Here is a 19,880-nt window from a genome sequence, read left to right on the forward strand (position 1 = left end):
AAACACCAAATACTAACTTTCTCTAAGAAAAAATTCTTGATCCTATCAGCCACATTCTTTGCTAACCTAAATGTGATCCCTGAACTAGAAGATGACCCCCCCCCACACACACACACACAAAAAAAAATCTCCTTAGTATGTACATACTCTCCTGAACATCCTACATCTTCCACTGATAGCACTGGATTTTTCTCTAGAAATTTTCACTACCCTTAGTCTACTTGCCTTAGTCTACTTGCTTCAAGATCACTGTGAGCACATGGCCCACCCCAAGCCATTAGCACATTGCCATCCCTCACCAGAAATAGTGACTATCAATGAGAGTTGTGATTGGAAATACTGAGGAGACTCTTGTTCTTTCCCATAAGAAAGAATGACATGACATAATGTAGAATCTGCTGGTTGCCATCTCATGATCCCAGAAGTGAAATCAATGGATGGAAACAGAAAAAAGGGTGAAACTGTTTATGTCTTTTGAGCCCCTGCATCTAGCCAGTACTGAAAGGCTGAGTTAAATGAGCCAGTGGTTCCATTCCTCTTTTGCTTAAGCTAATTTGAATTAGGTTTTCTATAATTTCCAATCAATAGAGTCTTACCTATTCAATTTACCAATACTAACATTGTGCAGTTCATAATTTCATTTTTATTTCTAAGTGATAATTCTATAAATATAAAAGTTAAACAGTATTAAAATGCCATGTACTTTACCATTACTCTGCCTATATCTTCTAACTGCTTTGCTATTATTTAAGACCAGGTGACCATATTGCTCCTTCATACCCAAGCAAAATGTAACTGACATTACTAGTACATATACAACTATATAATAGACAAGAAGAGGCTACATATTAGAAGCATGATATTTTGCAGATAATGGTAACAGGTATAGAAGGTCTTTGAACCCTCAGAGACATATTCTAAAAAATATAAATGAATCAATGTGAACAGTATCTATAACTTATTTGATGTTAGAAAACAAGAGTGTCATTGCTTTTGTAACTTACAGAATATTTTCATATAATTTTAATAATAAAGATTATTTTAAAACATGGTTTAATTTCTTTTTAATTAGTGCTTTGTCATTACTAACCCTGTCATGTTTGAAACAAGTAAAAAATAAATGAAGAGAAAATTATTATCAAAAACAACACAAATGATATTTTAAAACTTGACCTTTCGTTTTCTCTGACCCAGTAGAACTCATATAGGAAGGAGAAACTATATTTCACTGAAGTCAATTAACATGGACACTTCCTTAAAATGACAGTAGTCAAATCTTACAAAATTATCAAAAGCAAGAAAAAGGTTGTTCTTAGAAAAAGATACAAATTCTGTTCTAGAAATGCTAATGCCCCAGCTATTCATAAGCATAAAGTTTGCTTGTGATTTTTGCTGTTGTAAGGATAAAATTGAAGAAGCCCACAATGCTGGGGGCCCCATTTATGAGGTGTACTCTCTGAAGTATACACTACACACCTCAAAGGGAGCATGAAGCTGAATTTTTAAAATGTGAGCATTTCTGGAGGTGAGCAGAGTGAATGCAAATAACATTCCCATCCGGAACTTAGTCCTCCTGCCAGCTGCCTACAAGTCTTCTTTGAAGTGTACGGAATCCTTGAGGAAAGAGGGAGAAATATTGTTCCATGATAATGGGCTGGGAATTCTCAGCAAATAGCTCTAGAAACAAACAAACAAAAACAAAAAGATTGTGCATTACAACTCTGTTGTAACTTAAATGTAGCATTTTTTCCCCATGAAGACTCCACATATGTCCTCCTAACATGCATGGTATAATCTTCATGATTAAGATAACAGTTTCTAAAGAATTTCTTGAAAGGATAGAGGGGGGAAAAGTACCAAAGGTTGACTACAGTTTGGGTATAGACATAAAAAAATGGGATCATTTAATAACAATGGCAGGATTAATTATCACGTGTACTGAAGTCTCGCAATCTCTGTCCACTAAGCCACCCACACAAATGCAAGTGACCCAGCAGTTGGCTCACTGGTACAGGGGTCTTAGTGGGTCACTCTCCTGCTGAACTCGCTGTGTTAGCATCCACTGTCTGCAGGGGAGGCACAGAACTATAGCATGCTGTGCAAAATTCATTCAAGATTGCACCCTGTCTCTCTCTCTGCAACCTCATTTCGTGACATACCCCACCCCCTTTCACATATGCACACCCTCTACCACACACACACATACACACATATCCATTACAGTCTAATCAAGCTGAATAGCTTGCAGAAAGAGCTTTGTACATGCTGTTTTCTCTAACTCAGTGCTCAAAGTTTTTTGTTTTTTTTCCTGTAAAAGGGGGAAATAGTGAATATTTTCAGCTTTAGAACTATAACCATATAGTTGCACCTAAATGAATGAGCATGCTGTGTTCCAGTAAAATGTATTTGTGGATTCTGAAATTCGAATTTCATATAATTTTTGTGTCATAAAATATTATCCCCCCCATTTAAATATACAAAAACAATGTTTATTTCCCAGGCCACACACACATAGGCAGGGGGCCAGATTTGACCCATGGGCCCTACTGTGCAGAGCCCTGCTCCAGATGTATGGCTTCGCTTACTTACGTGCCAAATGCACTCTGTAAGACAGTCCTTGAACCTTCCACCCAAGTGCAGGGCTGCTGTGGTCTCAGTAATACATTTCTCTCATACTGCTTGTTTCAATATTTTAAGTAAGTTTTACTGTGCTTTCCCCCAACCAAGCTTTGAGCTCTTTATAAGCAAGAAAGAGTTATAAAATGTTGTATCCCACCAAGCCCTCAACATGTGCCAAATGACTAATTACATAAAGTGAGGGGACTGGAGTTCTCAGACTCCTTTCTCTTCTCCAAAGTATTTCTAATGAGTCAGGCATCCCTCTGTGAACAAGGGTATTAGTTGCAATGGGACGGGGAGACAGTCTGACTGGGAAGTCAGAGTCCTGTCAGTGTTGAATCCCAGGTTCTCTGTCAATGATAATTGCTAACATAGCCTGGATTAGGGTGCGGTTGACAAGTCATTCATCCCACAAACATTCCTTGGCTGCTGGGTGTTAGGATACAGTCTGGAAACAGGACAAAGATACTCCTTGCCCTGAGGAATTTTCAGGCTGGTCAGGAAGAAAGACTTCAAAAGCTAACCTAATGAGAAAGTAAAGTACCATGGAGCACCAAGCTGAGGAAACCAGTCCCAGGGGTAAGGGGGAGGTTTGGGAAGGAGCCCCAGAAAGTGATATGAACACAAAGGCCTGAAGGAGAAGTCCAAGTCAGCTCGGTGAAGGGCATCAAAGTACAAGAAACAGCCTCATAAAGGCTCAGGGGTGAGAGAACTGGGCAGCAGGTCTCTCAGTCATCCCCACTCTATTAACATTAGCATTAGGTTTACAAGGGATTCTTAGGGATCTAGCTGCTGCCTGACTCTAGCAAGGCTTCCTTACCTGCAAACAGAGCAGTGAGTTAAATACTATCTGGGGTCTTTCTTGAATATGCTCATTCTTAATGCCTCTCTTCTCTTTCATGGCTCTTAGTCCTCTGGCTAATTACAAGTTCTATGGATTTTGCTCTTACGATTCTTCATTTGGTTTTCCCCTCTTTGTCCATTAGTTTTCTAGCATTATAAGGGCATAGATATTATTTTCTGTTGCATTTCTTTAACTTTAAAGATGCCATTCATTCAAGAAAATATTATTAAGCATCTCTGTGTGCCATGCACTATTCTATGTGTCTAAGATACTTCTGAATAAAACTGATAAAGATCTCTACCTGTGCATCTTACATGGGTGTGTGGAAGGCAAGAAAAAGTGATAATATACACAAAAATAATGAATGAGTAAATTATATAATAGTTTTGAAAGAAAAATAGGTTCAGCAGGTAATGGAGACTGTGGGATTGAGGGTGCATTTTAAAGAGGAATCTCAGGATAGAACTCATTATCATGGAGACTTTGAGCAAAAATGATGGAAAGGAGGAAATTAGCCATGGAGATATTTACAGGAAGAGAGAACAACCAGTGCAAAATGCACCAAGGAAAACCTTGTACCATCCAAGAACTGCAGGAAGGACCTGGTGGCAAAGTAACGAGGGGAGAAGTTGCAGGAGATGAGCTAAGAGAAAAAGCCTGGGACAAGCTGTGGGGAGTCTGATCATGGAGGGTCTTATCAGACCTTACAACCATGTGGCTTTTATTTCTGACTCAAACGGAAAACAATGCAAGTGTGTAAGCAGAGTCACGCATGACATAATCTGACCCATACTTTACAAGGACAATTTTGGCTGTAGGATTAAGATGAGATGGCATGCCGAAACCGGTTTGGCTCAGTGGATAGAGCGTTGGCCTGTGGACTGAGAGGTCCCAGGTTCGATTCTGGTCAAGGGCATGTACATTGGTTGTGGGCACATCCCTAGTAGGGGGTGTGCAGGAGCCAGTTGGTCGATGTTCCTCTCTCATTGATGTTTCTAGGTCTATATCCCTCTCCCTTCCTCTCTGTAAAAAATCAATAAAATATATTGTATATTAAAAAAAAAAAAAAAAAAAGATGAGATGGGAGGGGCGGGAACAAGAGCAGGGAGGGTGGTGAGTAGCCCATGATAGTAATCCAGGTGAGATAAGAGAGGCAGTGGGATTCTGGAAAGCTGTTGGGATGAAATCAACAGTCTCTCCTCACAGTCTGAAGGAAAAGAGAGTAGACAAGGATGACTCCAAAATTTTAGCCAGAGCACCTGGAAGATTGGAGTTGGTGTTGGTTCACTAAGAAGAGGAAGTCTGTCTGCCATGGAGCATATTTGGAAAGCAAGTCAGAAGTTGGACTTGCTGAGAATTAAATCTCTCTCAGGCTTTTAAGTCAAGAATATATCATAAGTCATTGAATATATGAGCCTGTAATTCCAGAGCGTTCTGAACTCGGGCTATAAATTTGGGCATCTTTGGCATACAAACGGTCAGCAGGACAGGAGACTGAGCGAAGTCACGGAAGGGATAAATGGAGACTAAGAGAAGAGGCCCCAGGACTGAGTCCCAAGGCCCTTGACATCAGGGTGATTTATTATCATTGTTGCCGAAATAACTGATTCACTGGCTGACTCGGGTAAAAAATAACACAATTGTCCAAGTAATGGATTAGAACTATAGGTCCTCATCTCTTTTATATCACAACAAGCGATATCACATACTATTGAGAATGTGGCTTGGGGCATCCTATACTGACAAAAACATCCTATCTTTCATCAATGATACAAACAAAATAAAAAATCACTCACACACATACACACACACACACACACATTTCAAAAGGAAAAGTGCCAAAAAGTCGATTTGGTAACTTCAACTTTTATAGCCTAGGAAAGAAACAGGAACAAGATTCTCAGGGACAAAACCAAAAGCTGACTGCATCTGGGAGGAAACAGTGGGGCTAAGGCATCTTCTGCCCGCTCAGTGAGGACTTCACAGTCCTGGGAAAGGTAATAACAGCTATGCACACCTGTGCAAAGACAGATCTGAAATTGGATTGATTTTGATGAACTCCAAAAGCCGAAGAGCAACACGAGATCAAAGTTCCTTCTCCCAGCACAGTAACACCTTCCTTTCTTTAATGACAGTCTCAATACAGAAGCAGATCATGCAGGAATCTGAATGTTTGTAGCACCAGGAAAAACAAGTTTTTACATGATTTTTTTGAGCTATTTTGGAGAAACATTTTTTCTTGCTCAAATAAGGCCACATGTCCCACTGCCAAAGTGTGAGTATTTTAACCCGTGATCCAGAGGGTGCATAATCTCAGGGCAGCGGACAGCACTGGCTGCCTGTAGCCAAAATACTCACCCCTTCCAAGACAAACTTCCTGCTCCTCTGGAAAGAACCCTGCCCCTTCCATTACCAAACTGTGCGGGATCAGTGGGTAAGTGTTGGGCTGCATGAGGAGGGGAAAGAGAGAGAGAAAACAGTGCGATTCTCTCTATGCACCTAGGGAAAATTTCATTGCACTTCAGCAGAAATCTTCAACAGAAAAAGCAACGTGTCCTATCAGAACCCTAAGCGTTTTGAATGAAAGTTACCTTACTTTTATTTTCCTCTTTTCTTTCTTTTATTGTTTTTTCTTGTTAAATTACAGCCTTGCAATTTCCTGGAGCCAAAGCCCCTTCCTGACAAGGTAAGATGGGTTTTTTTGTGTGTGTGTGTGGGGGGGGGGGGGGGGGGCCGGAGGGGTGGGGGGGTAAACATTGTTAGAATAAGAGACTGGAAGCGGAATTCTTGGGCTCTGTTCCTGGTTCTGACTGTTGTGATGGCAAAGCACTCTGTCTGGGAGCCTATAAATATATGCCATAAATGTGTCAACTCTACTTATACTCCATAGGAGTGCTGTTATCTCTTGGCAGAATAATATTACCAGCATAACAGTGTATAAGCCAGTTGTAGTTTCTAAAATTAAAAAAATGTATATATACAATAGTTGGGAGGAACATGCCCTGAGTGGCAGAACTTGTGTTTCTCCTGGGAACAATTGTTTGAAAAATATATAATCAGGTCCACCACTAATAAATGACTCGCTAAGTACTTTACATTTCAAAAAGTTCATCATATATCATTAGGGGGAAAAAATGAGCAAAGATTTCTGTTTTGCCAATAGTTATTATTTTATGAAGTAAAAATGACTACGTGAAAAATTGAATTTTTCTTCCACATGTATTAAGTCATTTATATGAGGATTTTAATATTTTATGTGCACTTCTTTCACTTGAGATTCTGGAAAAGAGGAGTGCCAGCAAATTTCAGACTGCCTCCTTATTCAAATGAAGTAGAATATCCTCAATAAAATTATTCAAATCAATTGACAATTGGTATGTTTTTTTTAATATCTGTTTTTGTGTATCAACCCCATCTGCTTTCTTAAAAACAAATACTATTTCATTGTGTAATGTACACATTTCATAAAATATGAAGCGACAAAGCAAGTACACGGTGGGGTTTCTTTTGCAACCAGAGGACTGAAAAATTAGGACAGGAAGCAGGAGAAATAGCCCCACAAATGGAAAAAGGTTCTTCTAGGATATCTCACTCATTGTCATTTGTGAGCAATTCCCCAGGGAATGTTCATGAACATAAAGTCTAGTCTAGCTTAAAATGACTCATGTATGTGCCAGTTCTCCCAGAATTCTGCTCCAAAAACTACCCCCCATGCTTTCTGAAATCATAAGCATCGTTTTCTTTAACATATAAATTAAAAATCAGCAACATTTTAAACTAACCGAATACATTTCCTCCATGGCCTGGCCTGAAACATGCTTTTCACACATAACTAAGGCATTTGCCTTATTCAGTTTATTCCACATAAAACATTGACCTGATGCTATTTTTAATAAATCTTATGCTACAAATGTGGTATATATTTTAAATGCTAAAAAAAAAAAAAAAAAAAGAATTAGCTTTAAGAGGCATAGACTACGTTAGGTATTTCTGTTTATAATTTGAATCTCTTTAAGTATAAAATGTTGTTCCCCATAGTATTGTACTCAACAGAGAGCTTGGAAAATAAATTTCAATGAAAATTTTTTTTTTGTATTTGTATATTTGTCTTTCCTTTTAATACCTTTTTATTTATTTTCGAGCTAAGAGACATTGGCAGAGTCAAAGACAGCCTTTCATTTTAAAGGCATTTTCTTTTCTTACACATCTGCTGTCATCATAATCCTAAAAGTACAAAAGACAGCTAAATGATCTATTCCCCTTTCTGACCACGGCGACTTCTAAACTTGAACTTTGATTTAGATTACACAGTACCCCAGCCAGAGATTTCGAGAGGAGCCTTCGGAAGGCAGGTCCCGGTGTCAAGAGCAGCTGCTTCCTGAGGTTTAAAGGGCAGGGCAGGGCTGCCGCGTTCTTAAGTTTGCTATGAACAGCAGTAAATAACCATTATAAAGTGTTTGGTGCGTGCTTTATGTGACACATAAGTGCTCTATCATAAAAGAAACCTCCAGCAAGGTAAAAGGGGTCCCTGTGCCGGTGGAGGCGTTGGCCTGCCGGTGAGTAATAACCGTGATTAGTGAAAAGCTCACAGCTCCTCGGAGAGAGGTATTACGCCATCTTGCCAAATGCTACCTCCAAATATGGGAAAGTTAGTCTTCATTTCCTCTTCCAGAGCTTGACTTTTGATGGAGGACCGTGGTGCAAACGCTTGCTCACTGACTCCATCCGAGTGAATCATGGCCAGGGAGCCTGGAGGAGATAACAAGGTAAATTGTCGCTTTCTTTGCATTAGGACCGGAGGCATTTAGCAGAAGACTGTCTGGTTCTCAAACCGCAGGCCACGCCTCTTTTCCTTGGAATCTATTCATTCCTTGTTAATTTCACATTCACTGACATACTTCTTGGTTTCAGTATAAACCCATCCTACTAAAGCTCATGAAATAACTCTCTTTGTTGCCTCTCTGCATGTAAGCAGTCAGACATTCTCACACACATAAGTGACACTCTTAAGTCTTGGCATTTTTGTCTGAAAAACAATTCTTTTAATCCATAAAGTTAATCATTTATTTCACTCAAAATGGCCTCATTTAATTACTAATTTTTGCTTAATGTTCTAGATTTCATCCCATTGGCAAATGATTAGACAAGATATTGCTCTTACATCTTCACAGCAATTTCTATAAAAAACTAATACAATTTGTCCTGTGGTATATTAGACATGTGAGTGATGATATCATCACAAAATTTAAATAGTCTACCCACCCATATCCCAAATGATGTTAATACCACATGCCTCCTGTTTTTATTCATAAAACTGTTCCATAAGATTCTCAAAAAAGGGTAGGAATTGGAGGGAGAGGTTGAGTATATGGTTTCCTATGAGACAATATTTTTTATCTTCAGAGGACATCTTTCAACCCGTGTACACACCAAGAGATTTTTATATACTTCCTCTTTTGGCTTATTTATTAACTCAACTAATATTTAGTTAGGATCTTCTATAATCCAGGTTCCGCCTGTAGCGCAGATAAAAACTGTAAGACATGGCATATGCTGGGTATAAAATCATGAGGAGACCTCATGAGATGAAATCCCAATATGTTTCATTTTATTTCAGTGCTTTGTGATCAATTTTTTTCCCTGTAATTTGTTGTTGTTTTTTTGAACCTTTCTGAGAGATCTTGGCTAAGTCATTTAAACTTTAAGGGTTTGGGTTTTTCTATCTATATAATCAAGCAGTTGACATGTGATAAAGAATTCAAATATGTTCTACATAGAATTTTTATTTTTCCAATACTTCTTCATATAAGGCTAATCACTCTATAGCACATCTTTAACATAAAAGAGCTAAATCACCAACGTGACAAAAATGCACAAAGATGGCAAAAAAGTAGTAAAATAATAGCTCTCCAGACCCTCTGCATTAACTCAGAGTTTTGGCAGAGTGAAGTCATGCTGTCTTCTCCTGGGGTCCTCTCACAGTTACATTTCCTCGTATGCCGAAGTGTTCTAGACACTAACCTGGCTTCTTTTCCTTGCACAGTGAAATGATGAGCAGTATTTCAGTCAGCTCTTAGAAAACTAAAAAATCTAAAACCATTGAGTAGCGGGAAGAATTTATGGACATTGAATGCCCCTTTTAAATTGGTAGGAAAATACCTGCTACAGCCACTTGGGATAAGTGAAAATATGCAGGACCCATGCAAACGTCCATCCCAAGGGAGACAGCCATGCCCAGGAGGCACATCCCTGAGTGTTTACTGTGATATGGTTTTGAGGAACAATGGAAAAGCCCAAATTGTCAATAAACACATGGAGGGGACTATTTAACTAAAATGTGGTCTGTGCACACCATTCTGACCAAATGCATGAACTAAGTGTATGTGAGTTTCACCTCAGCATAGGATCTTAGGGGAGAAAGTTCAAGTGTCATAAAATAGGACACGGGGGCACATGTAAGGCAATACTGGATGCTGCATGTGGCTCTCAGTAGGAAGGATTCTCACCAGGCTCAGGCTGGCTGTGCAGTGCAGTCTCCGAAGACGGAAGGAAGGAAATGAGCCTGCAGTGAGGTGGTCAAAGGGAGCACAGGTGTTATCTACAGGGTGTACTGTCTTTCCTTTCTGCCTCTTTCTTGAGAATTAATGCATTTTTTTCTTTCTTTATAAGGTGTTGTTTTTTTGGTGTGTGTGTGTTTTTTTTGCCACCTGCCCTCCCAAGAATATAAATACATCTTTCCCAAGTGGTGATTTTTTTAAAGAATGTAGATTTTTTAAAAGAGACATGCAGCAAACATTGCAAAATATTTTAACAGTTTTCAACGTGGGTGGGAAGAATACAGGTTATTGTTATATTATTCTTTGTACTTTTGTGTATTTAAAAATTCCTCCACATTGGAGGGGGGGGAGGGGAGGAGTCAGTTCTAGCAGGAAGCTACCAACATTCTAGTTTGTCTGTCACACACACACACACACACACACACACACACACACACACACAGCTCTCCACCATTCCTTAGCTGTGAGATTTGGAGCAGATCACTTAACCTCTCAAGACCTCAGCTGCCTCTTGGGGGTAGTGATACCTTACCCTCTGAAAGCCCTGGGCTGAAACAATGGTCCCTTGAGATACTTTGTTCCCAACACTGTGATATCAGCTTTGCCTGCCTCTCCCGGCACAGAAGTCACAAATCTCACCGAACTGCCCTTAACTCCAGTTACACTGGATCCTGCGACCTGTCACCTGCATCAGAGAGCTGCAGGTGCAGTCCTGGGCTGAACTGGCTTGGGCTCCTGCAGAGACTCCGACAAAGCTTCCCCTGGACTGGGAAGAGAGGGGCAGAGAGACTGAGAGAGGAGGAATGTCAGCACTGGGGAAGGAGGGAAGCAGGGAGAGGGAAAGATGAGAGCAAAGGAGCAGCCAGCCCAGGATGTGAGGATGAGAAGAAATGCAGGCATCAGGAAGTAGAGAGGACAAGCCACAGAAAACAGTTTTCTAAGCTGATATTTCAGCAACTATGTATGTCATCCGGGTGTGAACATGACGACTGTAACAAAGAGGAGCAACACTATTCATGTCTGGAAAAAAAGTGATAAGAACCATCAGAAAAGCACAGGCACTGTTCTCCCTGGCTCTGATTCTCACAGATGCAAGTATCTGCGTGCTCGGTGCATCTTGGTGTGGTGATGTTGCCCACGCACCAGGTAAGCCTCCCAGTCACTCACCCCTCTGCCTCCACTGCCCTCACTTTGCTCCAGCACCATGCCTGCAGTCTGAGGATGAAATATGAACAGCTTCACCGTGGTGCCTAAGCCCCACTTCAGTTCCAATTGAGTCAATTTATTAATAAAAGTCTGCCTATTTCCTGGCGGGGGGTGTGGTGGAGGAGAGAGAACATGAATAATTACTTTCTGTTTCACATTATTTATACCACCCTTTTGTATCTATATAAAAAAATTGTCATTCCATATTTTAAATAAAAGTTAGCAAATTAGCCTTTCCCCACCCCACCCAAACAGGTGTGTTGGTTGCAATGGCAATCAAGCCAATCATTCCTCTCTAATCACCTAGAAGGAACTATTAGACTGAGAAAGAATTCAAAGAACTATTGCTCAGCGAGCATTACACCAAAGCTCTCTTTAGCAGCCAGCAGTGTGTGTGTGTGTGTGTGTGTAACATGTAATAGTGAGAACTAGACAGGAGTTATTTCAGCAAATCCCAGGTGACTGGCCTCCAGTGACTGTTTTAAGTGGGATTTCACAACATGGGAGCTGTGCTCTGTGAATTGACTTTTCTCCACTGATGTGAAAATTCTTTCACCAGATGTAGGTTTCAACTCCACTTAGATATACCATTTTCATATATGTAATTTTCCCTTTAGTTCTCAAATTCCATCATAAAATGGGAAGAGTGATACAGACACTGTTTCTCTATTTGGAATTTAATATGTAAGATAGAGCTTTTTTTTTTTTTTTTCCTTCTGGAAAAATGTGAATCTGCATTGTTTCAACAGTTGGAAAACTATTCTTCTCATGCCAAACCTATAACAGAGCAATAAAACGCGTAACAGTTGGGTGGAGCTCCCTAGATTCCAGAAGTCTGTGAAATTCAGAGGCCCCCAAGTTTAAAAAATAAAGTGTCTGTTTATTTTGTCCTTAACACATTTCTAATTTGTTTTTGCAGATTGTTCTTTATTAACAAGGGAAAGCTATTCTTGTAGTGTTGCCAAGAGACTTCAGAAACGAACAGGCTGATAAAAATAATAACTTCCTGTAATGAACAGTCTTGCTGGTTCAAAGATATCTGGGTCTATAATTTTTTTTTTTTCAGAAAATGTAAATTAAGAGCTTTTAAACGCTAGGTGACATGACAGTGCAGCTTCGGAGTCTTAGGCTGAATCAACCTGCCCTACTTTTCACTGCTATATTGGGCAACGTAAAGAACAATGCTTTTCTCTTTGAAATGCTACAGCACTTTTGAAAACACTGACAGACTTATGTATTTGTTTAAATGCTACGTGCTTAAGGTTTCTTTTAAAATGATAGGCTAACAAATAAAAACACACAGCACAACAAAATCCCTGACACATCAACAGAGTCACATAATTTAGCATCAACTCGAAAAGAAGGTTTGAAATTTAAATGTTGATTCTTTTCATGTAGACCAGGTAGGAAATAAGTTGCCAGTGATACACGCTGTAATATGAATTCTTCTCCAACAAAAGAAACCATAAAATGGATTTCTCATTGTAAGTTTGCTGTACTTAAAATGCTAGGTCTTCTTCGATTAATACACAGTAAGCTACCTTGTAAGATATAAGCTATAGAATCACACCATTGTAAGAGTAACTCATGTGACATTAATTTGAAAAGTAATCATTTTTATCAGTTATATATTAATTACTATTGAATATTATATTAATAGTAAATTATATTGATATATATTATATTAATAGTAAAATGTGTCATAGTAAATTAATAAAGTTCTCATGATATTTATACAATCTTCTCTGTAATTTTTATATGCACTCATTTTGCCCGGTCTATTACTCCAAGTTTATTTGAAATTTGCTCCATCAGGTTGGTCTCAGCTGGAGAGCCACTGTTATGAGACAGAAGAGAAAAACAAATTATGATGTAGACCTTTCAATGTAGAGTATGTTAGAAAGTAAGCAATTGAAAGTACATAGTTTTGGGCTGGTACAAAGGCAACATGCAATGATACCAGTGAGGACACTTTACAGCCTAAGGTGTATTTTATAGCCTTCGGAATTGCTGAAGGTCCAAAGTAGAACAAAGCGATACTTGTTTCCCCACTGGACTCTCCCTGCTGGCTGCCTCACTTTGATAGTGAAGCAAAAAGGGAAGTTCACCCAGATTATTTTTAAAATTACAGAAAAGTACTGTCATTAGAGCTTGAAGAAGTAATTAAATTTCTTTTGTGATCCAAGAATCCCTTTCACTCAGAGGGTCTTTCTTCTATGAATTCAATGAAAGTCAATCCTTGAAAATTCATACTCTTTGTGTCTTTTTGTAAAGTTATTTTCCTGAAAGCACAAATTTATAGTCTGGATTAGACTATGCCCCATCTACAATACATGTCTATGACTCAGAGTTGATGAATGAATTTTCTCACCCCATTTTCTCTAAGAAAGTATTCTGGTCCCAATTCAACAAGCCGGCACACAAAGCCCTGGCAAATGGTTGCTGTTTTCAAGTAATGATTGGCTCTGCTGTGAACCGGCCTGTCCCAGCAACTCTGATGGCACCAGAGAGCTGCGCTGGCCCTCACTGACCCAGCAACTTTCACAAAGAACGTAGAGGCGTTGTGTTGGTCAGAAACCAAAGACACTGAATAACATTTAAAAGGAGAAATATTAACATGAGAGAGCCTTTCTTTTTCCAAAAGAAAGTGTTAAAATAGACATAGCATAAGCCAAAAGACATGTAAAATAAAGGATGCATCTAAGTCAGTGGAGGAGGGGAAACAGGCTGATTCAAAACAGAGAGCATTGACCTTATTTCTCTCAGACACCAAGATTGATTACAGGTGGATTGGCGAGTTTCATGGATATGACACAATATTAAAAACATAAAACTAGAAGACATAATTTAATGTTGTTGGTTTTTTTTTTCTGACCTCTAGCGTAGAGGGAAACTTTATAAGCATAAACTTTTATATTTATAAACTTTTAAAGCAATGATAGAAATGTAATCCTCTTGATATTTGAAAGTAAACTTCACTGGGGGAAAGTAACAGGCAAGAAAACTATGAACTACACTTATAGTAAATATATAGATAAAATGAGTTAATCTCTTGAATTTTTAAAGATAATACCTGTAAATCACTAAGAAGAAGATGAAGGCTGCCAATGGAAAAATGGGCAAAATGACTAGCATGAAATTTACATAAGCAGGAGTTGCAAATGGCTGATAAGCATATGTAAATAAGTGTTCAACTCGCTAATAATCAGAAAAATGGGAATTAAATTGCAAAGCATTTTTTTATATATATCTAGCAAATAAGTAGAGAGTTTGGATAACAACAGGAAGCAACACTGGTGAGCATTTACTGAAAAATATGAGTAATGACATTTTTAGTCAGAAGTCATATTAGCAAAGTCCAAGTTAATTAATAGCTGACTTGGTGTGGCCCTGACCCATCATAGCAAACTCAATTCACAAAGGTGCACACGATCCTGGAGATGCTTCTGCACTCTGGGGGAGTCTGAGGGTTCCCAGGAAGGGGCAGGATTAAAGGGGGGAGGGGGCTGGAGGAGGGGCTCATCCAGAAGTTGTTTACTAACCCATATATAAGTATTTTGGTATTTTTATGGGTTTGTCTATACCATTGTTATGGCTGAAAATTAGTTCAAGTATCATTTTATTTTAAAAGATGACTTGCATCAACTAAAAAATCCAAAATGATGATGTTTACACTTTGGCTTACTAATTCCAATGCTGTGTATCTGATAAAGTTTACAAAAGTTTAAAGAATTTTTTTTATCACAGAATAATAATGACATAATAACTAAGTTTATGATATACCTTCTAAATGCTAGGTGTTCTAAGTGATATACATAGATCATCTCATTTAAAACTAACAATGTTCCTGAAACATAGCTTCCATTATCACCTCCATTTTACAGATAAGGAAACTGAGGCACAGAAAAGGGAAGTAGTTTGCACAAAGTCACATGGTTAATGAGAGAAAGCCAGAATTTAAAGTTTACTCAGGTTTGTATTTACCCATGAGTTACATAGTTAATGATGTGATATTGTGTGAATTGACAGGTTTTATAGCTTCTAAATAATTATAATTAGTCTACTTAATTTTTTTATTACCTGGTCAAATTTGCTAATGTTACAACCTACTCACTATTTTTATGCCATTTTTACACATCTCTAAATAGCTTTTATCCATAGATGACATTATACTTTAGCTATAAATCATGATGTGGTGGTGATTCAAACTATCTGCCTGCAATAATGCATTTCTCTTTATTCCCAAGAATATAATAAATGTGTTACTATCAGTTTCATAATTAAAGGCACGAGAAGCAACAGATTCATTAAAAACAATTGCATGAGTACCATGATACTTTTAAAACACCACCTGTTTGTGGTACACCATTATATTTGAAACCCCACTAGTAAAATCACCATTTCCTTTTCTTTTTTTATCCTTTATTTTTAAAATTGTAACTTTAGTGTTGAAAGTGTTACCAATGTCCCCTTTCCCCTGCCATTGACCCCCTCCAACCTGCACTCACCACCTCCATCCCCAGGCCTTCACCAGACTATTGCCTATGCCCATGGGCTATGTATATCATCTATACTAATAAAAGGGTAACATGCTATACTGGATAGACCAGGAGTTTTTTTGATGTCCTTCTGGACAAAGCCATGGTGGCAGGGGCCAAGGCAGAGGTGGTTAGGGGTGATCAGGCTAGCAGGGGAGAGCAGTTAGGGGCAATCAGACCAGTAGAGGAGCAGTTAAGGGCATTAGGCAGGTAGGCAAAAGCCATTAGAGGTGACCAGGCAGGCAGGCAGACACAGTTAGGGACAATCAGGTAGGCATGCCAAGTGGTTAGGGTTAATCAGGCAGATAGGCAAGTGCATGGTTAGAAGCCAGCCATCCCAGATTGTGAGAGCGATGCCCAATCGGGCCTAAACTGTCAGTCAAACATCCCCAGAGGAGTCCTGGATTGGAGAGGGTGCAGGCTGGGCTGAAGGACACCCCTCCCCACCCCACCCCCGCCTTGTGCATGAATTTTGTGCACTGGGACTCTAGTCCTATATATTAAAAGTTTAATATGCTGTGTCTAGTTGTTATATGAATGATATGCTAAGGCTGTTCAACCTCTAGCTATGACATGCACTGACCACCAGGGGCAGATGCTCTGACCAGTTGGTTAGCTTGCTGCTGGGGTCTGGCCAATTGGGACTGAGCAAGATGGGCTAGACACACCCTGGAACCAACCTCCCTTAGTCCCTCCCTGGCCTCTAAAATATTTTTTTTAATTAATTTCTTTTCAATGTGCACAAATTCATGCACAGGGCTTCTAGTATATAATATATGGCTAATATGCAAATTGTCCTCTTGACTGGGAGTTCTACTAGGGGACAGGGACAGCCCACCAACCACCTGAAGCCCCTCCCCTCCAGCCAGCCCAATCAGGCCCTATCAGGGCAGGCAGGCCACCAGACCCCACCCATGCATGAATTCGGGCACCAGGCCTCTAGTGTGCCTATAAATTCCCTAATCTCTTCCCATTTCCTTTTGACTCTACATTTCACCATACCTTATCATCTCCAGTGCCACTCAGGGTCACTACACTGGTTTTCTACCTGCTTACTAGGTTGAATAAAAACCCCTACATTAATGATTTAGGTCGTTTCTGTAAGTCCTAGAATGTACTGTGTTTTCACTGAAATGACCAATAATCTCCCTGCTACTACACTGAATTGGCCCTTTTGAGGTTTCAGTTTGTTTACCTATTACCTTTTCCTGAATCATTTGTTTCTTCTCTTAACGTTCTTTGTTAGTTTTCTTTGCCAGTTTATTGTCTTCAACACAGTTGGATACTTGGTCCCAGCTTTCTGCTCTTCTCACAGTATACTCTCCCAATGTAAGGTCATCTTCATCTGTGATTTCCCTTTCCATCTAGATACCATCAAGTCCCAGATGTTTATCTTCAACTCACTCTTACCTCAGAGCTTTACTAGATCACTCACTACTCACATGTCTGGAAGACACTTCAAAACCCCCAGGTGCCAAACCTTCCCACAGACCAGGCCCTTCTCCAAAAGTCCTGATCTACTGACAAGGCCATCCATCCAGGTATGCAGACCCCAAATCTACATCCTTCTCAGTATCTCCCTTTGCCTTACAATCTCTCCAAAAAAAACATCTGATGCCCTAACTGGTTTGGCTCAGTGGATAGAGTGTTGGCCTATGCACTGAAGGGTCCCAGGTTCAATTCCTGTAAAGGGCATGTACCTTGGTTGCGGGCACATCCCCAGTAGGGGGTGTGCAGGGGGCAGCTGATCAATGTTTCTTTCTTATCAGGTGTTTCTAATTCAATCCCTCTCCCTTCCTCTCTGTAAAAAAAATAAATAAAATATATGGAAAAAACAAACAAACATGTGATGTACAGATACTAAAACTTTTTACCTCTCAAAGAAATCTCAATTTCTGTCCATGTTATGCCATCTCTACTGCCTACACTGGATCAAGGGGCTCTGAGCTTTTTCTAGATAATTGTATTTTGGATGCTCTGTAGTTCATTCCCCATGTTGTCACTTAACCTGTTCATATCAGAATCCTCCTTAATACACCTTCATGGTTTCCACTGATTTAGGATAAAAACCCAAGCTTGCCTACACACCCCCCATGATTTGGACCTTCAACCCACCTCCATGCTAGCCTTTTTCCTTGGAATCCTTCAACTCAAACATCATTACCTTCTAAGAAACTTCCCTGGTCTAGATTGTCCTGTTACACTCTCTTACTCTTCCCTGTAATTTACTTTTAGAGTACTTTTCAGAATTTGTAACTACACATAATGTATGTTGGGCGTTACTCCTCCACAAGACTATGAACTTCGTGTCTACAATTATCACTTTTATACTCCCAGTGCCTAGCACAGTGCCTGCCATATGCCACCCAATAAATATGTGGTGAAAAATCAACTTGATACTTGAAAAGGAAAGTTCAATGAGCTTAGTGCTTCTTTTTTCAAATCCTACTCCCTTCTCTGACACTAAGCAATTTCTCTAGGCCACATCGGTCTGCTGAGAGTATTGCAAGTTTCCAATCAGTCTCTAATCACTCAGTGGTAAACACTGCCTGCCCTGTATCCCTCAGCCCCTAGTTCTCTGGACCATATGCTGCTGGCTGGACTTGGGCTTCAAACCATGCAAGCTCTTGGACCCAGCACCGTGCTATGCCCAAAAATCCAGCTGCTTTCCCCCTCACACATTGCTGGATCTCCTTGACAGTCAGACCTAATGGAGATGGAGTCCACATTGGCTCTTCTCAGGGAACAACCTATAGACAGGTTAGCTGTTGGATCCCCAGCCCTATCCCTTCCAAACTACCTGCCTTCCCACTCAGCAGTCTTACCACTGACATCCCAGCTTTAGCTTATGGTTCGGATAGAATGGACTTTGAGAGTTTGTGACGTTCTCATTCACTACTTAAGTTCCAAAAGAAAGTTTCAGAGCAAAGTTAATTTCAACAACTTTGCTTGCTTTCTTCTTGACTCTAAGAGGGGCGGGGGGCGGGGGGGGGGGGGGCGGGAATTAAGTGTTATCTTCCCCTAGCCAGTTTGGCTCAGTGGATAGAGCTTCCTCCTGCAGACCTAAGGGTCCTGGGGTTTGAGTCTGATCAAGGGCACATGCCTGGGTTTCGGACTCTATCCCCAGTGGGAGACATGAGGAGGCAGCTGATCAATGATTCTCTCTCATTAATGTTTCTCTCTCTCTCTCTCTCTCCCTCTCCCTTCCTCTCTGAAATAAATAATTTTTTTAAAGTGCTGTATCTATTGTTAGACTATGCCACAGAACAGAGCTTGTAGTTTTATGAGACTAATAAGATACACCTTTATAAAGATGTTTTAGTGGTGGGGCATTTTAAAATCTCTTTAAAAAATAATCTCAGAGCATTATTTTATTGGAACTAGATAGTTTTCTTCTCTAAATTTTAAGCCTAAGTTGTTTGTCACAATCAAGATTATAACACCATTTTTTTTCTAAACGTATATTATTATGGAAATTTGTTAAAAACAAATTTCTTCAAATAAATCTTGGTCCTATTTTGCTCTTTGCCTATTCATGGGTGCAGCAACTAATAATTCCACAATCACAGAGATCCCCTGTGAGGAGCATGTTAGAGAGTTAGCCTTCTGTGTAAAAAAAAAAAAAAAAAAAAAAAAAAATGTTGTTCATCAGAGAGTGTCATCTAAAATCTCCTGTGGGAATTTCCTTCATAAGAATGATTTAGTCCCATTAATAGACCCTTAAGAAAATGTTACAAGAAATCCCTGTCAATTTCTACAAATTTTGCAAGAAGTTCTCTAGGCTGGTTATGGGTTCATGGATGAAAAACTCAATGATACAAACCTAGCTTTTTCCCTTCCTTTAGGCTAATGAGCTGTGTATTTGCTCCTGGGAAAAAGAAGAATTTGTATTTATCTATGAAGCCAAAAAGAGACACCCCAGGGAAAATCTGAAAAGTCCTAGCTGGCTCGTCTCAATATTTAAGAGCATCAGCCTGTGGACCAAAGAGTCACAGGTTCGATTCCTTGTCAAGGGCACGTACTCAGTTTGCAGGTTTGATCCCGACCCCAGTCAGGGTACATATGGGAAGCAACCAAGTTATGTGTCTCTTTGACATTGATGTTTCTCTCTCTCAT

General features: G+C 39.6%; 1 long non-coding RNA gene across 1 annotated transcript; it reads right to left on the reverse strand.

Moving 5' to 3' along the window:
• Window positions 1-953: 953 nt before the first annotated feature.
• Window positions 954-13,706, reverse strand: LOC118730340. The gene is made up of 3 exons (XR_004991440.2): window positions 13,598-13,706; window positions 8,096-8,212; window positions 954-1,677 (listed from the first exon to the last, which is right to left on the reverse strand). It is a non-coding gene; the product is annotated as an uncharacterized LOC118730340 (long non-coding RNA).
• Window positions 13,707-19,880: the final 6,174 nt, after the last annotated feature.

The sequence above is a fragment of the Pipistrellus kuhlii genome, unplaced genomic scaffold (assembly GCF_014108245.1).
Source record: "Pipistrellus kuhlii isolate mPipKuh1 unplaced genomic scaffold, mPipKuh1.p scaffold_m20_p_3, whole genome shotgun sequence".
Lineage (NCBI taxonomy): Eukaryota > Metazoa > Chordata > Mammalia > Chiroptera > Vespertilionidae > Pipistrellus > Pipistrellus kuhlii.